The 19,981-nt window shown below is 40.5% G+C and overlaps 1 protein-coding gene across 1 annotated transcript in view; it reads right to left on the bottom strand.

Moving 5' to 3' along the window:
* Positions 1–19,981, bottom strand: part of PPP6R2 (protein phosphatase 6 regulatory subunit 2) — a 169,140-nt gene that overhangs the window by 128,102 nt on the left and 21,057 nt on the right. The window contains exon 2 of the mRNA XM_050920184.1: positions 1,040–1,205. The gene's annotated coding sequence lies outside the window, so the exon portion shown is untranslated. The remainder of the gene's footprint in view (positions 1–1,039; positions 1,206–19,981) is intronic.

Genomic DNA, 19,981 nt, shown 5'->3' with positions numbered 1-19,981 from the left:
TCTGGGTAGAGGATGAGGGAACAACACAGGAGAGATGTGTAGTCACATTCCTTAATGCACTACTGAAACACGCTCAGACACTATAGTCTAGTCTATATACAACCTATATAGACTAGACAACACAGATCAACTGGCTCAGATTGAATACTAGCAAGACCAAGTAAATGCCGGGCAGAAGTGAGTTAAATGCCCTGGAGTAGGAGAAAAATCACAGCTGTAAGCTGACGCACTCTACTGATCAAGGGCAGTAAGAAGGAACTCTGGGGCAGGGCACTGTCAGCCCTGCCTTTCATACCATTGTGCAGCAGCGCAAGGATGCTAAGGAGACATGCATAACACCTCAAAAGGAATGAAGGTGCAATCACTCGAAGAAGAAACTTGCCTTATGGTGACTGAGCTCCTTGAGACTATCTAGCTTAACTTCTCTTTAAGGGGTGACCGGATGACAGTCTATAAGTACCTACGTGGGGAATAAAAATGTGATAATATGCTTTTCAATCTAGCAGTCAAAGGTCTAACAAGATTCAATGACTGGAAGTTGAAACTAGACACATTCAGACTGGAAATAAGGTCCACATTTTTAAGAGGAAGGGCAAGGAACCGTTGGATCAACTTAGCGAGGGTTGTGGTGGAGTCTCTGTCATAGGAAATTTTTAACTCAAAACTGGAAGCTTTTCTAAAAGAGATGTTCTAGTTCAAAGAGTTCAGAAGTCTTATGGGATGTGTTATAAGGAAGTCAGATTATCAGTGATACTTCTTGGCCTTATCATCTATGAGTCACAGATTTACAGAGTTTAAGGCCAGAAACAATCATCAGATTAACTAGACTGAGCTCCTGTATATCACATACCTCCAAACGGTGGTAGAGGAGATGAACCACATTGGTTAGAGCCCTTCCAGCATCACCACTCTCCTCTTGTCTACCTCTCAGTATGAAATGCCAAGTAAAATTTTCAAGTTCTGAATACTGAGATGCATTGTAAAGTTGTATTTATTATGAAACAAATGAGCTTTAAAGAGGAAGAGTAAATATTCATACCTTCCGTAGAAATCTTGTTTCAAAAATGAAATCTTCTCCACGGACAGAGAAACATTTGGGTTACAGTTCCTGGGGTATAGTTAACTTTAAAAAAAAAAAAAAAAAAAAAAAAAAAAAAAAAAAAGAGCTTTCTTTCAATGTGAAGTTTCGCTCCAGTCTCTTTTTCCTGCAAATTACAGAAAAAGAAAATACTGTTACTATTCACCAAGGAAAGCCCTTCAAAAGCTACTGTGGTATGAAGTATCTTCTACATGTAACCTCACCTAATGGGAAATTTAAGTTAGAATAAAGAAAGATGGAATTTATTGTAGATGCCAAGTTTTTTCTACAATCATTATCACATATGAATATACTCCCTTCCATCACACTACCTGTAGCTTTACCATTTAATACTGTAGATAACCATGAACATTTATTCTGGTTTCTGGAAGCACAATGTGTTACCAGTCCCTCCTCTCTGCAGTCCTTAGACTAAGCTTGTGAAATACCTACTTCATTCAGGAACACACTTTGTTTTCCTGACATCATTCTAAAAGAAGTTCTAAGTTGCCAAGGAAACCAAGAGGTCATTTTCCTTGTTCCAAGAATAATTACAACAGAATACATGTATTACATATTCAGTCTGAGGCCTCTATTACTCTGAAGGGACAGCAAGACACAGGAACTGAATATACAATACATTGAAAAGGAGACTCACATTGAGGAAAACTGTGAAAGAACTGTACTTTTCTTAGCTTCCCTTTGCTTTTAGTGAAGTTCTGTTTTAACTAGGGCTCTCGATTAATCGCAGTTAACTCAGGCGATTAACTCAAAAATATTAATCATGATTAAAAAATTAATTGTGATTAATCGCAGTTTTAATCACACTGTTAAACAGTAGAATACCAATTGAAATGTACTAAATATTTGTGGATGTTTTTCTACATTTTCAAATATATTGATTTCAATTACAACACAGAATACAAAGTGTACACTTATTTTTATTACAAATATTTGCACTGTAAAAATACAAAACAAAATAGTATTTTTCCATTCCCCTCACACAAGTACTGTAGTGCAATCTCTTTATTGTGAAAGTGCGACTTACAAATGTAGATTTCTTTGTGTTACATAACTGCACTCAAAAACAAAACAATGTAAAACTTCAGAGCCTATAAGTGCACTCAGTCCTACTTCTTCAGCCAATCACTAAGACAAACACGTTTGTTTACATTTACAGGATATAATGCTGCCCTCTTCTTATTTACAATGTCGCCAGAAAGTGAGAACAGGCATTCACATGGCACTTTTGTAGCTGGCATTGCAAGTTATTTACGTGCCAGATATGCTAAGCATTCATATGACCCTTCATTCTTCAGCCACCATTCCAGAGGACAGGTTTCCATGCTGATGACACCCATTAAAAAAATAAAGACTTAATTAAATTTGTGACTGAACTTCTCAGGGGAAAATAGTATGTTTTCTGCTGTTTTACTTGAATTCTGCCAGATATTCCATGTTATAGCAATCTCAGATGCTGACCCAGCATGTTGTTCATTTTAAAAACACTTTCACTGCAGATTTGACAAAATGCAAAGAAGTTACCAATCTCAGATTTCTCAAGATAGCTACAGCACTCGACCCAAAGTTTAAGAATCTGAAGTGCCTTCCAAAATCTGAGAGGGATGAGGTATGGAACACGCTTTCAGAAGTCTTAAAAGAGCAATACTCCGATGTGGAAATTACAGAACCCAAGCCACCAAAAAATAAAATCAACTTTCTGCTGGTGGCATCTGACTCAGACAATGAAAGTGAACATGCATCGGACTGCACTGCTTTGGATCGTTATCGAGCAGAACCCCCATTAGCATGGACGTATGTCCCCTAGAATGGTGGCTGAAGCATGACGAAACATATGAATCTTTAACACATCTGACACAAATATCTTGCAATACTGGTTACAATAGTGTCATGTGAACACCTGTTCTCACTTTCAGGTGACACTGTAAAAAAGAAGCGGGCAGCATTATCCCCTACAAATGTAAACAAATTTGTTTGTCTGATTTCAGAGTAGCAGCCGCGTTAGTCTGTAGCCGTAAAAAGAACGGGAGTACTTGTGGCACCTTAGAGACTAACACATTTATTTGAGCATAAGCTTTCGTGAGCTACAGACCACTTCATCGGATGCATAGACTGGAACATACAGCAAGAAGATATTTATACATACAGAGAACATGAAAAGGTGGAAGTAGCTCCTCTGTATGTACAAATATCTTCTTGCCGTATGTTCCAGTCTATGCATCCGATGAAGTGGTCTGTAGCTCACGAAAGCTTATACTCAAATAAATTTGTTAGTCTCTAGTCTCTAAGGTGCCACAAGGACTCCTGTTCTTTTTGTTTGTCTGAGTGACTGACTGAACAAGAAGTGGGACTGAGTGGACTTGTAGGCTCTAAAGTTTCACAGTTTTATTTTTGAATGCAGTTATTTTTTGTACATAATTCTACATTTGTAAGTTCAACTTTCATGATAAAGAGAATTTATTATAGTACTTGTATGAGGTGAATTGAAAAATACTATTTCTTTTGTTTTTATAGCAGAAATATTTGTAATAAAAAATAAAGAACACTGTACACTGTGTTGTGTTATAATTTAAATCAATATATTTGAAAATGTAGAAAACATCCAAAAATATTTAAATAAAGGATATTCTATTATTAACAGTACAATTAATCAAGATTAATTTTTTTAATTGTTTGACAGCCCTAGTTTTAACAAGGTATTTTTATACAATCCAGGATCTTCTCGTCAGATCTTGAAGTGAGGTTCTAATCTTGTGTTTAAGACTAAACTAAAGCGCAATATTAACAATGAACATGCCTTGAGAAACCTTATGTATCAGGTTATGTATAAACCTTCAGTACCACACCCATGAAGAATGGGCATTAGATAGAAGTATTAGACAAGTACTCTAACATCTAGACAGTATTTCAAACTAGAATTTCAAAATCTATGGAAAGCATGAGGAGATTACAAATCATATAGCACTCAATGGAAAAGTACTATAGTCTCTCACCTTCTCCATTCTGAGTTACTTATGATTTCATCAGAATTATTAAAATTTGTGAAGTGGGTTGCAACTTATGAAACCTTATACCCAAATAAATTTGTTAGTCTCTAAAGGTGCCACAAGGACTCCTCACTGTTTTTTCACCGCAGAAAGGATTTTGAATTCTGTTTCTAGCCATTGTGATAAACATACCACTTTAATTCACACATGGAATTAAAAGCACAAATTTAAAGATTGAAATTTATCCTTTTTAGAGGCACAAATACAAAGAGCATGTGATAAAACATCCCACAGTCTGAAGATATGCTAAATGATACGAGTAAGCAAACAGATGGACATCATACCAAAAGGACTGAAGATAGAAAATCCATTACAATCAACATACCACACCGACTATGGTGAGAGATTATGCCACACAGTCTCAAAGAAACTGCAGAACCACCTGATCAACATCGTATACAGCAAACAGGAGAAGATCAAGAATGAGCTCTCAAAACTGGAGATTCTCATAAAAAACCAACCTTCCACACAAACTTCCTCATGGCTGGACTTTACAAAAACTAGACAAGCCATTTACAACACACACTTTGCATCTCTGCAGAGGAAAAAGGATCTAAACTATCTAAACTCCTACATGCCACAACAGTGGTACCCTTAACTCACCCAACAATATTGTTAATCTATCCAGCTATACTCTTAGCCCAGCAAGAGAGTCTATCCTATCTCAGGTCCTCTCCTTCTGCCCCACCACCTCCAAGAACATGACAGTTCTGTGGTGACCTAGAATTCTACTTTCGCTGTCTCCGACTGAAGGAATATTTCCACCACACCACTGAACAGCACATTAACCCACAGAAACCTTCCTACCAATGCTACAAGCTGAAAGATTCTGCATGGACTCCTCCTGATGGTTGAAACTACAGACTGGGCTTCTAGACAGAATGCTTCCGCTGATGTACATGAGCTGAAATAGTGGAAAAGCAACATCACCTGCCCCATAATCTCAGCCATGCAGACACAACACTATCCACAGCCTCAGAAACAACTCTGACACTATAATAAAAAAGGCTGACAAAGGAGGTGCTATAGTTGTCATGAATAGGTTGAAGTATGAACAAGAGGCTGCTAGGCAGCTCTCTAACATCACATTCTATAGGCCATTACCTTCTGATCCCACGGAGGGGTACCAAAAGAAACTTCACCATCTGCTCAAGAAACTCTCTGAAGCAGCACAGGAACAAATCTACACAGACACATCCCTAGAGCCCTGACCAGAGGTAGTCTATCTGCTACCCATGATCTATAAACCTGGGAATCCTGGACACCCCATCATCTCAGGCATTGGCACCCTGACAGCAGAATTGTCTGACTATGTGGACTCTCTTCTCAGGCCCTATGCTACCAGCACTCCCAGCTATCTTCAAGACAAAAATAACTTCCTGAGGAAGCTACAATCCATTGGTGATCTTCCAGAAAACACCATTCTAGCCACTATGGAGGTAGAGGCCCTCTACACCAAAATTCCACACAAAGATGGACTACATGCCATCAGGAACAGTACCGCCGATAATGTCCCAGTAAACCTGGTGGCTGAGCTTTGTGACTTTGTTCTCACTCACAACTATTTCAGATTTGAGGACTATTTATACCTTCCAAGTCAGTGGCACTGCTATGGGTACCTGCATGGCCCCCCGTTTGCCAACATTTTTATGGCTGACTTAGAACAACATTTCCTCAGCTCTCTTCTAGAGCCCCTACTTCACTTGCGCTACATTGACGACATCTTCATCATCTGGACCTATGGGAAGGAGACCCTTGAGGAATTCCACCAGGATTTCAACAATTTCCATCCCACCATCAACCTCCGCCTGGACCAGTCCACACAAGAGGTCCACTTCCTGGACACTACAGTAAAAATAAGCGAGTCACATAAACACCACCCTATACCAGTAACCTACTGACCGCTATACTTACCTACATGCCTCCAGCTTTCATCCAGACCACATCACACGATCCACTGTCTACAGCCAAACCCTAAGATACAACCGCATTTGTTCCAATGCCTCAGACAAAGACAAACACCTACAGAATCTCTATCAAGCGTTCTTAAAAATACAATATCCACCTGGGGAAGCGAAGAAACAGACTGACAGAGCCAGAAGGGTACTGAGAAGTCACCTACTACAGGACAGGCCTAACAAAGAAAGTAACAGAATGCCACTAACCATCACCTACAGCCCCCAACTAAAACCTCTTCAGTGCATCATCAAGGATCTACAACCTATCCTGAAGGACAATCCCTCACTCTCTCAGACTTTGGGAGACAGGCCAGTCCTCACTTACAGACAGCCACCCAATCTGAAGCAAATAGTCACCAGCAAGTACACACCACACAATAGAAACATTAACCCAGGAACCAACCCCTGCAATAAACCCCATTGTCAACTCTGTCCGCATATCTATTCAAAGGACATCATCACAGGACTTAACTACATCGGCCACACCATCAGGGGCTCGTTTACCTGCACATCTACCAATGTGACACATGCCATCATATGCCAGCAATGCCCCTCTGCCATGTACACTGGCCAAACCAGACAGTCTCTATGCAAAATAATAAATGGACACAAATCAGACATCAAGAACTGTAACATTCAAAACCCAGTAGAAGAGCACTTGATTCTCCCTGGACACTCAGACTTAAAAGTGGCCATTCTTCAACAAAAAAAACTTTAAAAACAGACTTCAACGAGAAACTGCAGAACTGGAATTTGCAAACTTGATACCATCAAATTAGGCCTGAATAAAGACTGGGAGTGGCTGGATCACTACAAAAAATAATTTTCCCTCTGTTGATACTCACATCATTTTATCAACTCTTGGGAATGGGCCACTTCCACCGTGATTGAATTTACCTCATTAGTACTGGTCCCCTACTTAGTAAGACAACTCCCATCTTTTTACGTGCTGTAAATTTATATCCGCTTACTGTATTTTCTACTCCATGCATCTGATGAAGTGGTTTATAACCTACGAAAGCTTATGCCCAAATACATTTGTTAGTCTCTAAGGTGTCATAAGGACTCCTCGTTGCTTTCACAGAAGTACAGGGAGTCCTCAGACTTACGATGCCCGAATTACATCAGACACCATTTACAATGCTTTTCAGTTGACTACCTGTTTTGCCCCAGAACACGTGTTTCGTCCTTACGACGCTCGATTTGCATAAAGTTTGCTTGAAATCACTTCCTGGTTGTGTTATACTGTATGGAGCTGGAAGGGGTTGCTTCTGTTTGGCTTTTGAGGCAGCAGGGTAGCTTGTTGTCAGGTAGGGTTGCTGCTTGGTTTTGATTGGCTCCCAGCCCCGGGCTCAGTCAATCAGAAAACTTGAACAGTGATTGGCTGAGGCGCAGCATGTGTATCGTTCTCCCTGGCTTTCTGAGCCTGTGTTGCTAGCATTCTGAGCAGCATTTGAGAGTTTATATGTTTATCTGAATGCTGTTTACAAAATACAGTACACAATACACTGATGATGCAACATTTGTCTATAATTCATTTAATACAAAAATCTGTGTTATTGTGGTGAAAATAGTGTATAAAGCCTTGGTTCAGGAACCAATCCTGCCTTCATACCATTAATTCCTATGGGAAAAGTGGTTTCGATTCATGACACAATTCGTTCCTCAGAATAGCATTGTAAATCTGAGAACTCCCTATAAATTATACCTGTTACTATTTTATGTCCTTAGCTTACTATCATAAAGTCTCACATATAAGCTAATCTATATATAAGAAAACATATTATAATGAAGGTGCGTGAAACCTCTTTGAAGCTGGTGGATATGAAAGCATCATTCAGGATAACTGTAAGAATTTAATCTCCTTTTTGGAGTAAGCTGAAACAACAGTAACCACTGCCAAAAACACAGGCCATGTGCATGGCCAGTCAGAAGCTGAAGAATGAATGCAAATGCAGGTAGCTAGGTCCTGTTTGGTGAAAATCCATGCGTCTGTGAGCAGCAGCACATAGAAAGGCAAGGAGACAGCTAGAAAAGCACCATGGCAGTGGCTCTGAGAGAAAACCCGGAGAGATCTTTTGAGGCAGAGTGCTAGCTGGAATGAGGCTAGGAAGTGTTGCAAAGAAACTGCCTCCTGTTTGATTACATTTGCTTCCTATTCTATTCAGAAAAAATGGGACTTAGTGTGCAATTCTTTGTAAATAAACCAGAAAGCATCAAAGAAATACCTGACTTCATTATCACTTTCTCTTCCTAATAGATACAACCCTGAATAATGGCCAATTGCACGGATCAAAACAGGTAACAACACTACCAATGTATGTCACAGTAAGCCATGATTATCTATAAAACAGGATACCTATTAATTGAAATGCCACTATAGTTCTCATCTTACCATCTGCAATGGCTGCACTCGCATATACCTAATCAAACTGATGATGTAACTCAGCTATACTCAGCCTTGGACAGCTAGCAGTATCTTCCTGGTTAACAAATAGAAGCACCAAAATTGATGTAAAAGTTATTTGGTTGCAAATCAACATGTTTTAATGGTAATCAACTAATAAGAATAAACTTTTATTTAGGAAAAGATGTAAAAAGCACAAATGCAAAACAATTAAAATCAGTTATTTAAATCACAGCTTCCTGCTTGCTCACTTCTATCATGATTAAAATGGTGAGTTAAATCAATCTTCTTTGCCATTTGGTCATCACATGTAAAACAGAAAAAAAAATAGAATAACTGTAGACTCTCATCATGTCACTATGTTGTGATCTCTACCTGGAATAGGATCAGACTACATGAGAAGGCCCTTCAGGCCTTAAAACCTAGATCCAAAATGTTCAAAGGTCACTAGTGATTCAGGGTACTTTGAATTTTTGGTTTGCCCAACTTGAGATGCCTTAGGGGGTCTGAATTTCAGAAAGCGTTCAGCACCCACACTCTGAAAATCAGAATCTCAGGTGTCTCAAGTTGGCTACTTCAAAATTAAATCACCCAAAAATTACTAGCCCCTTCTAGACTTCTGAAAATCTTGGGGCAATCTATTAAAAAAATTGGGAAAAAATCTATGAAACTATTACATTTTTCACCAATCTGGTGGGAGGTAAGTGAATTAGCACTGCCCTGGATCCAGTCATTCCCAGACAAATCCCAGAGACTCCTGATGGACACATGCCCCTTACCACTCAAACTCCTTTACTACAGAATCCTGTACATCTCAATACTCTCTCTCCCCCCTCACTTAAACTAATTGCTCTTCTTAAAACTCAACCAATGATAGAATTACACTGGCAGAACGGAGAAAATATTTTGACGAATTGGCCATATCCTGACTTCACCAACATTCAAAGTCACCAGACTATTGATTGTCAAGGTGCTACCTAGCATCAGGTCATGCAGGACTCATCACTACTTCTGAATATGCCAACAACACCTTTGTTCATCTTTCACTGACTAGACTACATCCCTTCCTCCCAAACAAAGACAAACATCATGATCCACAATTTTGATTCCTCCAGGTTAGACAACCACAAATTTCTCTATATAGGATTAAATGCAACCATTTTAAGTTAGTACAACACGCACCATCAGCAATCAAAATAGTTATATTTGTACTTCTAAACCCTATACTCCATTTCACAACAGAATTCAAAGTTCTGGTCCTAATATACAAAACATTTACTTGGATGGAACCAAGTTCCTTCAGACTGCCTCGCCCTCCATGACCCTCCAAATAAAGTAATGCTCCACAAAAGCAATTAACATAAAAAGGCCCAACTTTAGACTATTTGGGAGGATCCCACAGAGAGTTCTCAGCGTCAGGAAACTGGCTATGAATTTTTTTGCCAGAAGAAATCAGACAAAGCCCAATCCTGAGAGCATTTAGAGCTAAATGAAAGCCATTTTTCCAATTCTGCCTCCTTCACAAGGAAGCACCTCTAAAAAACAAACATCACACTTACCTTTGTACATTCCTATACTTGAAAGACTCAAGGGAAAGCTCATCGTTTTTTGTATTTGGTCATAAATTTGTTCACCCTATATAGATATATATACACATCAAGATAATAAATTCCTTACAAATCCTGTGACAGGCAATCCATAAAATGTTACACATTACAAACATGATAAAGCAACACAAGCCCAGGACACCACAATTATTTGCAGATCTCATACTCCATTTGGCACATTATCACCCATTTCTCCTCTCTCCTTACCTAGCTGCTAGGAAAAACTGAGGTGTGTCTCTTTTTTCTCTGCATCTCTTACATTCCCAGCCGCTTGCAGAAAAATGGAGAAAACCCACTGGGTCCAGTACATTTTCTCAGCATTATATGTGGTGCCTCTCATTTGTCAGCATAGGTTCCACTCAATACCCATATCACTCAATATGCCTAAAAACCGAAAAAGCAGTTCCATCGAAACACTATTTGCCCTAAGCTAGGGTGCCTCTAGATTTAATCAAATGAATAGACACCGACAAGAGTCCTAGACAAACTGCCATACTGGGTCAGACCATGGCCCATCTTGCCCAGTATCCTGTGTCCAATGGTGGCCTGTACCACACCCTAAGGGGGAGCATAAAGAAAAGGGAAATGATGGAGTGATCCACCCATTTTCTGGTAGTTAGAGGTTTAGGGTCACCTTGAGCATGCAGCCTTAGAACCTCAGGATTATTATTAACGGCCTTTCTATACTTCTGGCTGGTTTTCACAAATCCACCTATGCTGATGTCAGTTTGTCACACCTGCCCATTAGTAATGGTATTTGAATTCTGAAAGCAACCCGCACGTAAATCAATTCAAATGTGCAAATATTAAGATTATCCAACTAAACTTTTCAAGCTCTAGATACAACTCTGACAAGATACACAAAAATGGTGAGGTCTTCTGTCTGTATGTGTGTTTACTTGGTAGTCCAGTGTATTAGCATTCCAGTATTTACGTTGAGAAACTCAGAGATACTTTTCAGCTGAGTGCTTCACTGCTTTCAGGTAAGTTTACAGTGTGGGGTAAGTATGAATGTAATGAGCAAATCTGCAACAAACAAGAAAGCACCACAGTCAAATGTAAGTCACGCTGTGATGTGATGAAAGCTCCTTAGGAAACCACTTTGAGTAGCCACTTACTATGAACTGCTGTGAACAGTATTCCTTCTAAACTTGCATAAATCTGAAAGGGGAGAAATAGCCACACATACACCACATTTTCTGACTCTAGGAATATCTCTGTTCTACTTTCCCTATATTTGTTAATTTTAAATTCACCTATTCACCCGTGTCACTGTATTATTGACTTCTATGAAAGCATCTTTAGGACAGTTTGTAAAGAAGATTCTATGCAAAATAAAAGTGTGATATATACAGGTTACAGAGATCCCAAATGGAAAACACACTGAACCCATGTGCACGTAGAAGATCTTTTAATTCTTCATCTAGATAAATTTTGCTGATGTGGCAAAAGCATTTTTTTTTTTTTTGGACACAGTGGAGAACTGATGAAACACACTTGGCCTCCTGATGTACAGCTCATACTAACAGTGACCTGAAAGTGATTTTATACTTTTATTCTAGATGATACTGTTTTTAAAAAAGCAGCTTCACAGTTATCTTGATGTTAATTTTCATAGCGTCTTCTCTTTAATCCCACTAACATCTGAAAGGCTCTGAAACATTTCTCTTTGAACCATCAGAGAAACAATTTTGCAGAGTAAATGGAAAAAGGGGTTGGTTCCAAATCCTTCAAGAAAGACTTGGCTGCCTATTGCTCCAAAGTAGCATACTCTGAGTCTTATTGTCCATGAATAGCTAAAAAAAGAAGCATTGTTAAGTTGCTTGGGGCACATTAACAGAGTTATAGGCTTACCAACAGCAGAAATATGTCTGGCTAGTTCCTACAGCAACATCTTCCTCTGCACCAACAGCAACACGCACACACACACACACACAAAGCTACAGATTCTCTTGGCAGCCTGCCAGGTAACCTTGACAGGAAGAAACAGCAAAAAAAATAAAGACTGCTAACTGAAAGATGCTTGTTCTCTCATTTCTGTTTCCTTCTCTTACCCTCTCATTATGTATCCTTGTTTATAAATTACTACTCCCCACTTTCAAAAGATCACTATGCACAGATGTGAACCACACAGCACCACCAAAACCTTTGAAGAAAAAAATGTATCTGCTTACCTGAAAATTTCCTTTCTTTGAGTTAATGAAGTCCATAGATCTGTACAATGGGTTTTTCAGCCTGCTTGCAAGTTAGAAACAGAGTCATACTTGTCAGTCACTGACAGCAGGGAACTGCCCTGCCCTCTTAAATTTCCTCTAATTGAAACAACTTCAACAGCCACGGTAATTTCACTCTATTTTCCAAAATTACAGACTGTTTTAAATATACATTGAAGAAAAAGAACAATTTATCCTCCTGCAGAGCACAGGGATAATTTCCCCTAATGAAATAAACCTAAATGTTTAGTTGTCAATTTCCATCTCTATTCTGGATGATCCCATTTGTCTCTAGGAGAACCGAAATCTGTGGGAATTGTTTCAAGGAAAGGAAATATGTAGGTAAGTGCAGAAAAATGTTCCTATTCATCATGCTAAGATACAGATATCTATTACAGTAGGATTTTCAGAGCAGTAGCCTCCACAGTGAGAAGTAGGATCATCCTTTAAATATGTACATTTAAAATAGTGTAAATTATATTTCTTCTCTTTCCCTGGGCACTGAGGCAGGGAGAAAAGACTTACATCAAAAATGGTACTAGCTAAAGATTGGATGACCAAAATGCAGAATCTAGTGAATTTATATACTGGTGGCTACTTCGCTGCCTCGCATGTCTCACTATTGGAGATATGACTTCTCTGCCCTGAAATTGTCAGCACTTCTACAGCTTGGACTTTGATGCTTGACAGAAGGAAAAATATTTATTGAATTTCCTTTGGGCATGAATGATATGACAGTTGTAAAAACTATTTGTCAGAAATCAAAATAGACAATGGGTCTCTCATTCAGGAGAGTTCCCAAGTTCAAAAGCTCATCTGATTGGAGACAGCAGTTATCAGGAAGTCTCCTTTAATGGATAAATATAATGACACTTGCAACAGGGGGTTAATTGAGGTAGTGTTGTAAGGACCAGAATGAAATGTCAAGGTTGCATTCTATAACCTGTGCAGCTGGAAACAAGGTAGTTACCCTAAGGAGGTATTAAATTTCAGGGTTTACAGATCTTGTCTTTAACATGCTGAGACCCTTATACTAGAGAAACTTTACATTTTTGCTAGACATCTCTCATTAAAGCCCTCCTGGAGGAATTCAAATTCATTTGTTTAATGTGGTAGTTAAACACAGACTTTGCTTCTACCAATAAAATAAGTTCTATTTATCGACTTTTCTGCAGTCCATGGGAGTGATCATCACTTCATCCAAGTATCCATTTTGAACCTGCTGGATGAAGGATTGCTTTTCACAACAGCAGATCTTCTCTGAGATGTAGAAACACTGGAAGGTCCAACACTAGATTAAATCAGGCCTAGGAGCTATAGCCTCTTCAGCAAGGAAGACAGAGTGTCTTTGACACTCTCCTTCCTTTCTTGTGCCTGGCTCTTGGGAGTGGTGGAAAGGAATGGAGCAGAGACCTTGGCCAGCTTTCTAAGGGATCATCCACAACCTCAAATGCTGAGTCTTGATACATGGCGAGGACACAGGGCACTTTATTGCTATTTCCAGATATAAATAAATCAACCACCAGCCCATCAAACTGACTTACAAAAAGTGAGGATATGTCTGGGTCCAGGTCCACTCTGTTTAAACCAACTTCTGCCACGTAAACCTTGGTCTTCAACTTCTCCTTGATGGTCAGTACACAGAGATAGGAAACTCTGCTCTGCCCATGAAAGGAGAAGTTGATTTTCTCTTTGGGGCAGGGCTGACCATATTCTTCCTAAATTATTTACAAAAACCTCATCAGACACGTTGACTGTCAAGACTAGACTAAATCTCTTATTCAGTGCCCAAAAACTCCATTGTCACAAAAGTTAAGGTTTACTGGCAGTGCCTCTTACCCTTCCAGAACATTAAGTGCAGCTGCGTACAAACCTCTGAAAGCCAGGAAATACAGAGTTACAGTACACTTCAGCCCCCACCATGCAATATTAACGTCATCCTCTGGAGCTGGCAAGATCTACTGGAGATATACTATATGGATGTTTCAGTCAAGGTTGCCCTATAATAAGGAAACATGAGGAATCACTAAGTATATATGCCATGTTAATATGGTGTGATGTGTTCCACATAACTATATTCTTTTGTTAATCTGCATGCATTCCAACTTCCTGCACCAGTCAATACAGATGACCTTAACACAGTGAAGAGGATTACTTGCAGCACGTTGCCAGAGGTCATACTGTGATACAAGAAAATGTGCATCTGCACCCAAAGGTATAATGGGCCCCTCATTTCTGTGCGGAATCATGCAAGAATTGCAGCACATCTGTCTGTTCTTGTTGTGGGGTTTGTAGCAATCGGGTGGCATATATAACAGTGCGTTATAGGACACAGGCAAATTCAGTGATGTTCCAGAAGGAATCCTTGTAACAAGGGTCAAGAGGTGATAAACATCTGCCAACTCTACGGTGGTTTGTGTAGAGTAGGCAAAGTGGTCAAGCATAGACTATGCACAGCCAGCTAGCGTTCCACCCTGAGACAGGCAAAAACATGATGCCTGATACCTGATGGGATGCTCTCAGAGATCAGAGAGGGAACGGAGATGCAGCCAGCCTTGTGAGTGAGACAATCTGTCTCATTAATGGTGGTTGGCTTTGAAAAATCTGATATCTGTATTTACCAGTTGAGGGAACAGAGAATAGACAATAGGGCCTCTACCAATAGATGTGATAGGTTGAAATGTGGAGGGATAATAGGAATTACTGGATAAAGCTCATATGAACTCAGGTTCACTGAAGCATGTCTGTGCATGAAAGCAACATTCCTAATAGGATTTACTAAGAACTGGATTTTTGTTTGACTCCATTTTTTTTTTCCCTTTAAGGTCATCTTTATTTTCAGTTATCGTTCTTCTGAGATGAGGCCTTGTACCCAATAGGATTTATCATCAGCTCAGAGCTATGACTGAATTTTTCCAGAAGCCCATATTAATACCACTGTGATTTCAGGAGACCCTGAAAGCATCTGTCAGTCGAAATAGTAGTGAATGGAACTCGGCAGGAGGGGGGGAGGGGGCGGGAATAAGAGCTCTGCGCGCGGCAGTGCCATGCAAGGACTTCCATCCATATGCAAACTGTGAGAATTGAATATGGAACGGTAAAATGGGCATAAGACTATAACCCTCAGATGTTACAGAGATCCCTGTTAGCTCCCTATTCTCTGAGTTTAGGGGTATGTCTGTACTTACTGGAGATTGAGGTTAGAGCGATCGGTGCACTGGGCGTTGATTTAGCGGATCTAGCAAAGACCAAATCGACCACAGATTGTTCTCCCGTCAACTCCATTATTCCACCAGACGAGAAGCGTAAGGTAAGTCAACAGGAGAGTTTCTCCCGTCGACCCAGCATGGTGCAGACATTGCAGTAAGTCGACTTAAGCTACCTCAACTCCAGTTGTATTCACTTAGCTGGGGTTGCGTAACTTAGGTCGACTTAACGCCACAAAGTAGACCTGCCCTAGAAACAGGATGAGTTATATCGCACTTATCTGAAGTAGGTATTGTACAGTTACATTCATATCCTGTCATTTCAACGGGCGGCCTGAGTTTGGGAATGAGACAAAATTGTGCCTGTGATTCTTGCTAAGCTCCAGAGAGTACCCCTCTTTGCACGGTGTCCAGTGATCTTACTGCAGTCAAAATTGTAGGTTCCCAATTGAAAGAGCTTGGCACCATTCAGGGGTCTAACTCTAAACAGGGCTGGCAGCAAGTCATGCAAATTACTCTGAGGCAGTTCAGGGCAACTACAATAGAATCTCAGAGTTACAAACTCCTTGGGAATGGAGGTTTTTCCTAACACTGAACAAAATATTATGGCTGTTCTTTCAAAAGTTTACAACTGAACATTGTCTTAATTCAGCTTTGAAACTTTATTATGCAGAAGAAAAATGTTTTCCCTTTATTTTTAAGTAATTTACATTTAACACAGCACTGTACTGTATTGGCTTTTCTTTTCTTTTTTTTCCCCCCGTTTCTTTTGGTCTCTGCTGCTGCCTGATTCCAAACTTCCAGTTCCAAATGAGGTGTGTGGTTGACTGGTCAGTTCATAACTCTGGTGTTTGTAACTCTGGGTTTCTATGGGGCTGACCTTGCCTCAGCTCCCTCAATTTGTTCCTCCCACCACTTGCAAAGTAGTATTCTCTCCCGTACTTTAGAGACTGTTTTAACTTGCTATGTAATCTTTCAGTAGTGTCTGGCAGAAGCCAGGATTATAAATCTACTTCTCTGACAGCTCTGGATAGCTTTGGCTTTCCAAAAAGTTTCCCACTATAGAATTACAAGCTGGAAACCAATTTGCCTGAGAAGGCTCCCTATACCCTCATGTAAAGATTTAGGTCCCACTAACGTTTGCACAGAGAAGCCCTTAACTTTTAAGTTAGGACAACCATATAAGCAATACTCATGCTACCGGACTCCCTGTTGTTTATATGAGCAATACTGTCCACCCATGCAAGCACTGCCTATGAAAGCATGTGAAGAGCATCAAACAATACTTTATAATTTTTATTTTTGTCGTTGCTGGGCCCATGTGACCTGAGAGCTTTTACACCCAGGGAAGAGACTGAGGTGACGTCTGCCCAGACCTGGCTACCTGCAAAGCCAGGAGGCTATCCTTTCAGATTTAAAAAAAAAAAAAGTCTCGCTCAGTTAGAAATGCTGCGTCCCTGACCACCAGGGAAGATACTACCAAGGGGAAACAGGGCTAACACCAGGTTGAATTTGGACTGGTGTACATGGAGGAACTTTATGGCCTTATAAAATTGAGGTTTGGGGGGCTAGAAAAAAGTAAATGATGGGCCAAGAGGCTCCTTACTACCTGCTGCTCTTCCACATATGGGCTGTCCTCATCACTCCATGGACAGCTACTATGGAGCAGCTGTGGCAGGGCAAGGCAAGGCAACTCACAATGACAGCCAGAGTCAACAGCTAATAGTTAGAGTGTAGCAACTTACACCGGCATCTGGGACAACACTCCAATACTTTCCTAATCGTTTAGGTTGGGCAGGAAATCCCCAACCTTCATCATAGTTTGTCTAGGGCATCAGCAGACCTCCTAAGCATAGATTCACAGTACTTAGTACTTTTCCTGAGAGTATCTTATTATTTGATCCCCATCTCTGATTCAGGCAGCTGGCATCCCCTAAGGAAGAATTCCCTTTCCCATCCCACTTTATGCATGCATCAACCAAGAGGAATAATTCAGCAAAGATCAAGCCACAGATCTGTGCTAAATCTGTCAGGCTGCACATACTCTGTGAAGGTGAGAAGGGGAACTGGGCACTGATCTTACGTATTTATATCCCCTTTGGGAAATTCTCCTTATGATCCTGCTTCAAAAGAAGGAGCAAACTTGGGTTCAGATATTGCTCCAAAAATATTTCAAGTGGTAGCAAGCTCCTGCCCTCACAGAGGCTGTGCTTATTGCCCTCCCTCCTCAACAGGGGCCCCATCTGGGTCTCTCAGGGAAGTTACTGGGGTTGAAGAATGGATTCCCCAGAGGCTCACCACTTTTCTGTTAGGGGGTCCACATGGACCAGATGATCTGGGATGTCAGTAAGGATCCCCTGGGAGGCCTGTTACAGAGAAGAAAGTAGGAGGAGGAGCTAGCGTTGCCAGTATCTGTGCTGCGTGTACTGCCTTCCATCCATGGCCCAAGGAGAATCAGAGGGGAAAAGATGGCTGCACTCTGCAGTTGAGGAACAGCTTTGGTGCGGACTTTAGGAACTAGGGCACAATATTTCATCTTGTGCATTGCTCCTCTCATGGAAATGGGATGGGGGGAGCGGGGGTTGCTTGTCATTCCAGTCCTGTCTGGCTCTTTTCCTGCAGGGAAAAGAGGAGACACATATGACACAACAGGACTGAGGAAATCCTGCCAGACCCGGCTGAGGCAGGAGCAGAGATGTCTGAGCTTCCCAAAGAGACAACTGACAGTGGGTGAAGGAGGCGCTAACCCTTCCTTTTGCCTTTGGTTCTCTCAGTCTAGCTCTCTTCCCGATATCTGCAGAGGCGCTAGCCACTGTAGACTCCTAAAAAAGGGAAAATCTCCCCAGTAAGCAAACACAGCCCTGGGACACGGCCAGGAATTAGTCACTACTGAGCCCAATGTTAATCAGAAATTTGAAATAAAGGATTGAAATTTCCCTCAGAAGAGCTCTGCAGCAGGGAGGGTTCAGAGAGCCATCTGCTGATGGGAAGGCAGATAAAACGAGAGGGAACTGCAAGGATCAAGACACTGGCCTGTTGCCAGAGACCAGATCTGTTTCTGTCCCAGGATGCAAATTAACGCAAATACCCACTGAAATGGATCTGTGGACCTTATCACGATGAAGAACGGAGATGACCACTGGCATATTTTAAATCATAGTATTGTTTATTAAGACCCTATTAAAAAGCTGAAACCTAAAAGGTCCCCAAGAAATGCGATTAATTTGCTCTGCAAACTGCTGTCTTTAGCTCATAAGTCATCGCTCAGTCAGGCAACTCAGTCTGTATCTGCTTGTCAAGGGCAGCAACAGCTAAGTAGGAAGCAGGCAAAGCAGCAACAGGATGGTTTTGATGAGTAGAAAGTGTGGAGGGATAAGGAGGAACAGTAATGGGAGTAGCCACTTAAGTGCCCCACTAGGCAATATTTAAGTACTGTAAGTTTGCTATTAAAACCTATTTGTAAAGGCATCTACTAGGAATGTTGATACCTATTCCTTGCATTGGTTTGTGCTAGGAGATCTAATCTGTTTTTAAAATCTTAGTTAATATGAGGTAAAGTCAAATATGCTTTATGAAGCACAACAGAATTGTTACTAAATGTGAATGAATGAAAGCATGCTTTTCTTTAAAACCTGTTTCACATTGGAGAGCAATGCTGCAATATTCATCTGTTCCAGTTATGTTTATACAAGATGGAACATTTTCCAAAAAAAATACAGCTCAGTGTTAATTAGGAATCTCAACATTTGACCTTGATAAAAACTGAACATAAAGTTCCTCGTCACACAACGCACCATCAACTTGTAGAACTCTTTGCCAGAGGATGTTGTAGAGGCAAAAGACTATAACGGGGTTCAAAAACAAAGTAAATAAGTTCATGGAGGATAGGTCCATCAATGTCTATTAGCCAAGATGGGCCGGGATGCAAAACCGTGCTGTGAAGTGTTCCTAGCCTCTGTTTGCCAGAAGCTGGGAATGGGCAACGAGGGATGGATCACTTGATGATTACTTGTTCTGTTCATTCCGTCTGAAGAACCTGGCATTGGTCATTGTTAGAAGACAGAATACTGGGCTAGATGGGCCAGTATGGCCATTCTAACGTTCTTGTACACTGTTGGAAACACACCGCCTCCTTCAAGTGTACTGATATATAAACACTTCTAAAGTGACCCCCTTTGACAATGAATGTTTATGACGTGCATCCTCTTCCATACCATAGAAAAGAACAGGTACTCAATTAAAACTTGTGACCCTGAATACATACATTAAGGTTTTGAGTCCACATTTTCAAAGGGATGTTGGAAAATTGGAGAGGGTGCAGAAAAAAGGCACAAAAATTAGCGGAGGACTGGAGAAAATGCCTTACATTGAGAGATTTTTAGAAAGCTCAATCTCTTTAGTTTATTAACAGACGATTGAGAAGTGACTTGATTATGATGTATAA

Source organism: Gopherus flavomarginatus, chromosome 1 (genome assembly GCF_025201925.1).
Source record: "Gopherus flavomarginatus isolate rGopFla2 chromosome 1, rGopFla2.mat.asm, whole genome shotgun sequence".
Lineage (NCBI taxonomy): Eukaryota > Metazoa > Chordata > Testudines > Testudinidae > Gopherus > Gopherus flavomarginatus.
The sequence above is the reverse complement of the archived record's forward strand: the minus strand, read 5'-3'. Positions and strand labels throughout refer to the sequence as shown.